The sequence below is a fragment of the Pezoporus flaviventris genome, unplaced genomic scaffold (assembly GCF_033815535.1).
Source record: "Pezoporus flaviventris isolate CSIRO_AGI_PZ_B2104156 unplaced genomic scaffold, CSIRO_AGI_Pfla_v1 ptg000031l, whole genome shotgun sequence".
Classification (NCBI taxonomy): Eukaryota; Metazoa; Chordata; class Aves; order Psittaciformes; family Psittacidae; genus Pezoporus; species Pezoporus flaviventris.
The window spans coordinates 4,538,539-4,547,180 of NW_026892579.1; the positions used below are offsets into that span (position 1 = coordinate 4,538,539).

An 8,642-nucleotide genomic window follows, 5' to 3' on the forward strand; every position below is an offset into this window, starting at 1 on the left:
AAACAAAACAAAAGCAAGCTCTTATTGTGAATAGCAAGAAAAGAAAGTGACATTTGCTTAAAGTACCAGTAGTTCTGTGTCAGTAAATTATTCTGTGTTTCATATATTTTGGTTTTGCATCCTAGTGAAGTTTACAGAGAGTCAAGAAATCCCCAGTCCAGAACTGCTACTTTGTTGATTTCACTAAAAAACTTGGTTAATTTAGATCACTGAAAAAACACACATAAGCAATGACCCACAGTAAAGGAACTCCTAGTTGAACTAGTACTTAGCGCTTCTGTGGAAAAATGCACCCAAGGATCTCCAAGTAGTTATGAAACAAATTAATTAATTAAACTTCTCAACACCCCAGTGAAGCAAGCAAGCACATTTATCTGTTTTATGAGGAAGGAAACAGAGCCATGGAGAGGTGGAGTGACTTGCTCAAGGCTACCCAGCAAGAGTCTTTCAGAGTAATAAACAGCATCTGAATTACTGATTCCCACTGCTGCCCTTCAGCTGAATTGTTCATTTTGTTTTGAAACGGCGAGTTATAACTGTTGGCATGATAAACATAATGTGGCAATGTTTAGCTGAGACTTTGTTTAGACTATATTAAAACTTTAGTGATATTTAAATTGCAATTGATCTTCTTAGGGTGACTAAAAATCTCCAGCTAGTAGAGCAATATTTCCTGTATTTCATTCACAATTGTATTCATTTCTTATTTCTTGTTTATGTCCAAAAGAAGAAGCCACTCCAGCTTGAAAACGTAGGGAAATACCATGGCTTTATAATGTTTTAAGAGGGAATGACAAAAAAGCAGAGAGAATGGTTACTTTCATTCATACCAAACCGAATTTTAGGAGTTGGCATGAGATACACGGAGTGCTGATGCATCGCTTTCATGCAATACCAGCTAAAGGAACTGCAGGTTGCCGCCCTGGGGCTGGGGGGACCGAGCTTCGGGAGTTAAGAGCTGTGGTCCCGGGACTTTAGCAAAAAGAAAAAAAAGCAGCAGGAAGTTGCATGGGGCAAAGCGTTCTTTCTCCGTCTCTCAGCTCGCCTAGGTTTAAGGCAAGGATGCTACCACTTACCTTTCACACACGCATGTTTGGGAGGCTTAACTCAGTAGCAAAAGGCTCGGCGGCTCTTGCGGTAACGGTGCTACGGAAGAGCAGAACACTGTTACCCCCGGCGCCCAGAGGTAAAGTTTTGAGCAGAAAAAGCCACGTCTCTCGCACGAACCCACCTCGGACACGGGGCCCACCCTGCGAGATGCCCAGCACCTCCACAACGTTGCGGGTATCCGACCGGCGGTGACCGAACAGCAACCCGTACCCGCCCCGTCCGGGGACAGCCCGGAAAACCCCGTGCCTGGGACACCCCCGGCCACCACCCCGCGCCCTTCCCACCCCGCTCCTGCACCGGGTCGACCCGGGCCCCGACACCCGTTGCCCACTAACGCCTCCGCCGGCCGCTGTCTTGGGATGGGGATGTACCGGGTGAGGGATCGCTGGCTCCTACGTCCCCCTTCCCAAACCCGCCGGTAACCGGCGCCCCCCAGCCCCGCGCGAGCGGACGGGTGCTCTCGGGGCCCAGCCGCCCGGCAGAGGGGAGGCTCGGGAAGGAGGGGAGGGGACGGGAGTGGAGCGGAGCGCTGCCCCGCACCGCGCGGGCACTCACCGCCGGCGGCCCCTGGCGCGGCGCGGACCGGCCTCTCGGCAGCCAGAACGTTTTTCTCCTCCGCAGCCCCAGGGGACGGAGCCGGGGGGGGAGCGTTTTTCAACTCAGGAAGAAAATGACTCCCCCCTCCCGCTCCACCTCCCGCCTCCCCGCCCTCCGCCCTCCTTCTTTACCTCTCCTCGTCCTCCTACTTTTCCCCCGGCCCCTCACGCCATGGCGGCCGCTGAGAGGGGCAGCGCCGCGGTCCCGCTCCCTTGCTGAGGGGACCGCGCGGAGCGAAGCGGCGAGGAAGCCCGCACGGCCCCGGCGCACGGGCTGCGCAGCCACCCGGCCCTGCCCGGGGCGCTCCTTCAGTTTTGTGTGTGCTCGCTTATTTATTTATCGGTGGCGTGCGCGCAGCTTTCCCTTCCCCGCCCGCTCCTCCCCGCTCGTCCTTCACGGAAATACCCAGATTCTCTCTTTTAGCGAGAGAACTCGTTTTTCTGAGGGGAATGTGTTGGCCCCGGGAACCGGAGTGTCGGCAATTTGATTTTCTGCGCCTAGAACTCCTGGCATCGGTACCGCGTCTCGGGCAAAGGGGCTATGGAGGTTAAATCATCCAGGGTGACTCATTCCTATGCAATATCCATCTCTAGGTCTGTCCCCACAATGCAGAAGAGTAGTAGGACCTCCCAGCCAAAAGTTCCCTCAAGCCAGCAAAGAAACAAGAAGGCCAATTTGTCAATCTGCTCTTTTATATACGGTGTGACTACTTACATAGGTGTTTCCCATGTAAAACAAAAACCTGAAACACCATGGTCATTCAAGCCAGCCAGCCTGACACTTTTGCAGTCACTCAGTCAAAGATACTTACGAAAAGAATATAAAAGAGGATGAATTAAATTATCTTTTTTTAGCAGTTCTCTTTGCCTTCACAGTCTTTCTAACAAACATAGAGAAACAAACAAACAAAGAAAGCACATGAAGAATTCCAAATATTTGTCAGGTTCCAAAAGCTGAGCATGTTTTATCTTCTTCAGACTTTTGAAATGAAAATAAAAATATTTATATATGATAGGGCAGGATGGTGTCCAACTACCTAAAGTTTACATTTCACAAAGCTTACTCTTAATTTTAGTAATGTGTGTACTGATGTTATTGGATCCATCAGTTCCCTGGCTTTACAATGTAAAAGCTGTGTTTCTTGAGAATGGTTTTAAACAGGCTCTTTGCGGTTTCCACTGTGATTTTCTGCCACTCTATTAAGATTAATAAACTCGGGGAAACTAGATGAAACTAGAAACTATACATTTCCCTTCACTCCTGTAGTATTTCCCAGTGCTACCTAGTGACAGTCGCAGGATAATGAGCAGGGATCCACAAGCTGTTGCTGCAGACTCTGAAAGCAATGCCAGAGCCTGGAATGAAGCATTACTCTTTTACCAGTAATGACATGTCTAAAAGCTCTAAGTGCTTCAGTTTCAGTCATGTAAACACTAGATAGATCATTAGAAGGTATGTTTCTAAGCACCTATGTGAATGGTGCTATGCTATACTGCATTGATAGTAGAGTTGTAAAATACTAATGTTGTGACACGAATGAGCATGGGGAGAGCTACAGACTCCCCCCATCAGACCAGATGTGACTAACAGGATGATTTGACTGAAATTTCTAAAATCATCAGGATTCCTACAGTGATGAGCAGGAAGGTGTCAAAGTCCTAGTCCTGTGTCTGCGTCATTAGGTATTTAAATGTATTAAGTAACCGACTCTGAGTTAAATGGAATTAACCCTTATAATCCTACGGAACAGCATAATACCTGAATGGCTTTTGAAATCCTGACCATAGTCTGTGATTGTATGTGTCTGTATTGCAGAGAAACTGCTCTATGCTGCCTTGTCATGACTGAGTAGCTGTGCAAAGGACACTGATCCTGCCTGTTCACTTGGGGTTCTGCCTCATAGAGAATGAGCTTGGATGTGCTTGGACCTTGCTTCATGCACATCCAAGTGCTTGGCGTGTGATGGAGACAGATACATACACAGAGTGGAGAGCCACAGATCCTCTCTGCCTTATGTCCTCATGTGTGAAATGGGGCTCATTTTAATTCCCAATAACTCACAGGGTGCTTGTCAGGCTAAATAAATAGATTAAAAAGTATCAGATGATTCAGAGGTGCCTGAGAGGCAAGATCAGCTGCGTGGAGACCTCATAGCAGCCTTTCAATATCTGAAGGGGGCCTACAAGGATGCTGGAGAGGGACTTTTCATTAGGGACTGTAGTGATAGGACAAGGGGTGATGGGTGTAAACTTAAACAGGAGACGTTCAGGTTAGATATAAGGAAGAAGTTCTTTACTGTGAGGGTGGTGAGGCACAGGTTGCCCAAAGAAGCTGTGAATGCTCCATCCTAGGCAGTGCTCAACGCCAAGTTGGACAGAGCCTTGGGTGACATGGTTTAGTGTGTGGTGTCGCTGTGCATGGCAGGGGGTTGGAACTTGATGATCTTAAGGTCCTTTCCAACCCAAATCATTCTATGATTCTGTTACGTGCCCATTCTAGATTAATTTCAGCTTTGCAACTAATAATTTTGAAACGAAAATGACCCCAGTTTTAGCAGTTGTCATGAATACAGAATGACTGAGAAAATTAGCCTAAGGGTGAGAAGGTTGGGGGAAGATGTGATGTGATATGTCCTGGTTTCAGCTGTAACAGTAATTTTTTTCTCCTTCATAGCTGCTGGTGCAGTGCTGTGTTTCGGTTTTAGTCTGACAACAATGCTGATAACACACTGATGTTTTAGTTGTTGCTCAGTAGTGCTTACCCCGGTCAAGGACTTTTCAGTCTCATGCTCTGCCAGTAAGGAGCGGCACAAGAAGCTGGGAGGAAGCAGAGACAGGACACCTGACCCAAACTAGCCAAAGGGGTATTCTGTACCACAACACATCATACCCAGTATATAAACTGAGGGGAGTCACCCAGAAGGCCCAGATTGCTGCTCAGGTCTGGCTGAGTATCAGTTGGTGGGTGGTGAGCAATCGTATTGTGCATCACTTGTGTTTATTGGTTTTTCAACTTTCCCCTTTTAGTTTTATATTCTCTCCCCTTCTTATTTCCCTTATCATTAGTATTATTGTTAGTAGTAGTTATTTATATCCAATAACTTCAGTTATTAAACTGTTTTTATCTCAACCCATGGGGTTTATATTCTTTCAATTCTCCTCCCCATCCCACCCAGGGAGGGATGGAAGGGGAGGGGTGAGCAAGCGTGAGTTGCTGAGTTACCAGCTGGGCTTAAATCACAACAGATAACAGCCTTCAGCTACGTAAAAGATGCTGAAAAGAAGATAATAATCTCATATCCTCATTTTCTGAGAACAGCATGTAAGTTGCGTAAGAGAAATTCAAGCTAAGTAGGAAAAAAGAAGTATCTGTAAGGGTACATGAAGCAGGAGTGAATGGCCGCTTTGTCCCTGGAGGCTTTTTAAGTACAAGTTGGACATATATCTGACAAGAGCAGTTCAGGTCTAGAAAGTCTGATGGATCTTGCCTTAGAGCAAGGGGTGGACCAGGTGACCTGTCAAGGTCCTTTCCAGTCCTGTTTTGTATGATTATGTTCAAAATGCTACTTGCACAGGCAAGATTATGGCTTCTCTTTGATCTTCCTCTGCCCTTTACCTCTTTAACCATGGGTATAACCTCCCTTGCTAAGGTTAAGCTTCTCTTGATGGTCGGCTGCATGCCTTGTTGCGTTCCAGTGAATTTGTTGCTGATGACAGCAAGAGGAAAACAATTAAACAATAAAACAATGTCAGTCTGGAGCAGAAATTCTGGGTGGGATCCATCTAACCTCTCAATGTGTCATGCACTTTTGTTCTATACTTGACCAGCAAATACCTCTGATCTAGGCATGTTAGACTTTCTTTATAACTGCAGAGAAAACCAAATAATTTTAGGGCAGAATTCTGTCAGATCTGACCTGTTTTAGATGTCTTCTTTAGGATGTGATGAATCATGTTACATACCTATTCTTGCCACCAGCCATAAAGCTGGTTTAAATGACTCAATAACATACCATTTTACAATTCCCAGTCCCTTGGGCTGCTGTCGTCCCTGAAGTCTGTCACTCCTTCTCTGCTCCCAAGTATCAAAACCCTAGTTTGTTTGTTCCCATCTTCTTTTTTATTCCTTAACTTACATCATGCAACACTGACACATGCAGCAAACTGACCTTTCAAGTGGCATTGCTCCAGAATGGATTTAGAAGAGGAGCTAAGTTTACCTTTTGGAGCTAAGTTGTTCTTTTGCCCAGTTGTGCAGACTGTGATCCATGGAAATTGTTAGAAAACTGTTCAGTTTGACCGTTCTACTCATAATTCACATGCTCTTTAATTTGCCTTGGCCTTTCTGGCAAGCAACATTACCAGGAACATGAAATGTCTGGTGTCTGTGTGGCTGAGCCAGATGTGTGTGGGAAATGTTGCTCTTCTCCAGCAACGACAGTTTTTTTTAGGTCACACACATTGAAGTGTCTGTCTTGGACACCAAAGTATACAGTCCACATCTTGGAAATGTCCGCCACATTGGAGACATGGTGAGCAGCCAGCTCCTGGTTACAAGGTCTTGATAACATCTATCCTTTTCTTTCCCTTATAGTAAATCATGTCTGAGAAGTGAAAACTTCCAAGAAGGCCCCGCGGTTATCTGGCTTGCTGGGAAGGAAATGCACTTTATTTTCCTGCTGCATTGCTGAGCTGTGTCATGAAGACATGAGGAGGGAGCAAGCCCTTGTTGCTGTGCTCAGGCAGTGAGAAAGGAGGGCAGCGGGGCTGCATGAAGCCAGTCATGCAGGGCTCATCCTTTCTGGAGGAGACACCAAGGGTCTGCTGATGCTTCATACATTTTAAAGCCTTTGGTTCTCACTTAGTGGTGAAAATGAGGGGGATGACTCCTTTTTCTTTCTTTTTCACTGAAGATGTTAGCCTAAAGAGAGAACCTGTTTGTCATTCAGCCTGTTCCACATACATAGCTGTGGCCATTCTTTTCTTTCTTCCTGACCAGGCTATGCAACAGCACTTTTTTCCTTTTATTTTGCCTCTGTGGTTTTTTTTGTTTGTTTTTGGGGGTTTTATTTTGTTGGTTTGGTTTGTTTTATTTTTAAATACCTCCTTATCACTGAAGTCCTATTCTCTGTGTGAGCTCTTTGGTCTCTAATTTCCATGTAACAGGCACTTTGACTTTTGTCATTAAGTGTCAAAACTCTTCAAATGAAGAGAGAAAAAAATACAAAATTCTCCAGATTCTTTCACTAATTCTCCCAAAACAATTGATTTTCTTATGGTCATAACCCTTGTGTTCCCTTTATCTTTTGTGTCCAGCTGTGATGATTTCTGATCTTAGCGCTGGGAGCTGAAATCTGTAGGACAAGAACATTACACCAGTCTCTTCTTGTAGCCAAGCTCCACAATTGCAAATGTGGATACTTGCGTAATGCTCACCCTGCCCTCCTTTATTGGGGCTGCTCTGCCCAACTCTTCCTGCTGGACTTTGTTAGTGCCACATGAAGGCAGCTCTGATTTTCAAAACTTATCCCAATTACAGCCTCATACAATGAAACGTTGGCTATCTTCTCTTTTCCAACCAGGGTGTGGACCAGACAGTGTCCTAACTTTGTTCTTGGTCCTACTACATCCTCCAAGTTTATGAGAGTGTTGCATGATGCATACTATTTAATGCTTGGGGATTTGAGGCTCTGGCTGACTGTGCAGACAATGGGCAGAAATAGTTACAGCTCCAAATCTAGGCAATGAAAAGGAATGGCCTGAAATCAGCCCTGAGAGTCTGGAAGAATTGGAAATCTTGAAATCATAGAATCACGGAATAGTTAGGGTTTGGAAAGGACCCTAAGATCATCTAGTTTCTACCCCCCTGCTATGGGCAGGGACACCTCACACTAAACCATCTCACCTAAGGCTTTGTCCAACCTGGCCTTGAACACTGCCAGGGATGGAGCATTCAAAACCTCCCTCAGCAACCCCTTCCAGTGCCTCACCACCCGAACCAGAAAGAATTTCCTCTTTATATGCAATCTAAACTTCCCCTGTTTAAGTTTTAACCCATTACCCCTTGTCCTGTCACTACAGTCCCTAATGAAGAATCCCTCCCCAGCATCCTTATAGGCCCCCTTCAGATACTGGAAGGCCGCTAGGAGGTCTCCATGCAGCCTTCTCTTCTCGACTAAGGTCATCAGGACACCTTTCTGGCTGGGACATTTAGTGTGGCATGAAGCAATTTCTCTCACAGGAAAATCTAGATTGTTTCCAATGGGTCTCTCAGGTGCCAGGTGCATTTATAAGACTGGAAGGATGTGCTAATGCTTCTTCCCTGCTTTGTCTGGTGCTACATCTACAGACTGAAAATGCTTTTCTCTTTCCTATGCATGCAGTGTTACTTTTCTACTTTGTGGCAGCTGAAGTTCCACGGTAGTAGGGTAGCTGGAAGGAAAGCACTAGATGTGTTTCCTAAACAGCTCTTCTGTGTGTGTAAATGGAACATCTTTCTCTGCTTTACATTTCCTTTCTTCCCCTCTCTCTTGCTCTCTCCATGTGTTCAGCCTGGTTTATCCCGAGGCCAGCAGACAGAAAGCCAGATGAGAAAAAATTCCTGCAGATTTCTTAGCGAATGGGAAGCGGCTGCATCAAGGTAAAAGACTGGTGAGTGGAGACAGATTCATGGTCCTCAGGCTTGTCAGGAAGACAGCAGCCATAAAGTAGGTACATAGGTACTTACTGTGAAATGCCAAAAATACCCAGACACAATCAAAAATGATGTGCATCAGCTGGTCTGTGCCTTTCAACAGCAGAACCAGTTTTATTGCTTTTACATTACTGTAGACATCAACTGGGTTTAGGTTTATCTCCTAGTCAGGTTGCCCAACTGGCCTGCTCCTCCTTTAGCACTTACCTTTCCCTTTCTCGGGTGATGATGGTGGGTGCTGT

The 8,642-nt window shown here is 45.8% G+C and overlaps 1 protein-coding gene across 1 annotated transcript in view; it reads right to left on the minus strand.

Moving 5' to 3' along the window:
- DSE (dermatan sulfate epimerase) overlaps window positions 1-1,754 on the minus strand; it is a 34,402-nt gene extending 32,648 nt beyond the window's left edge. Inside the window, exons 1-2 of the mRNA XM_061460059.1 lie at window positions 1,666-1,754; window positions 1,077-1,146 (exon numbers count right to left, since the gene is read on the minus strand). The gene's annotated coding sequence lies outside the window, so the exon portion shown is untranslated. The remainder of the gene's footprint in view (window positions 1-1,076; window positions 1,147-1,665) is intronic.
- Between the last annotated feature and the right edge of the window lie 6,888 nt (window positions 1,755-8,642).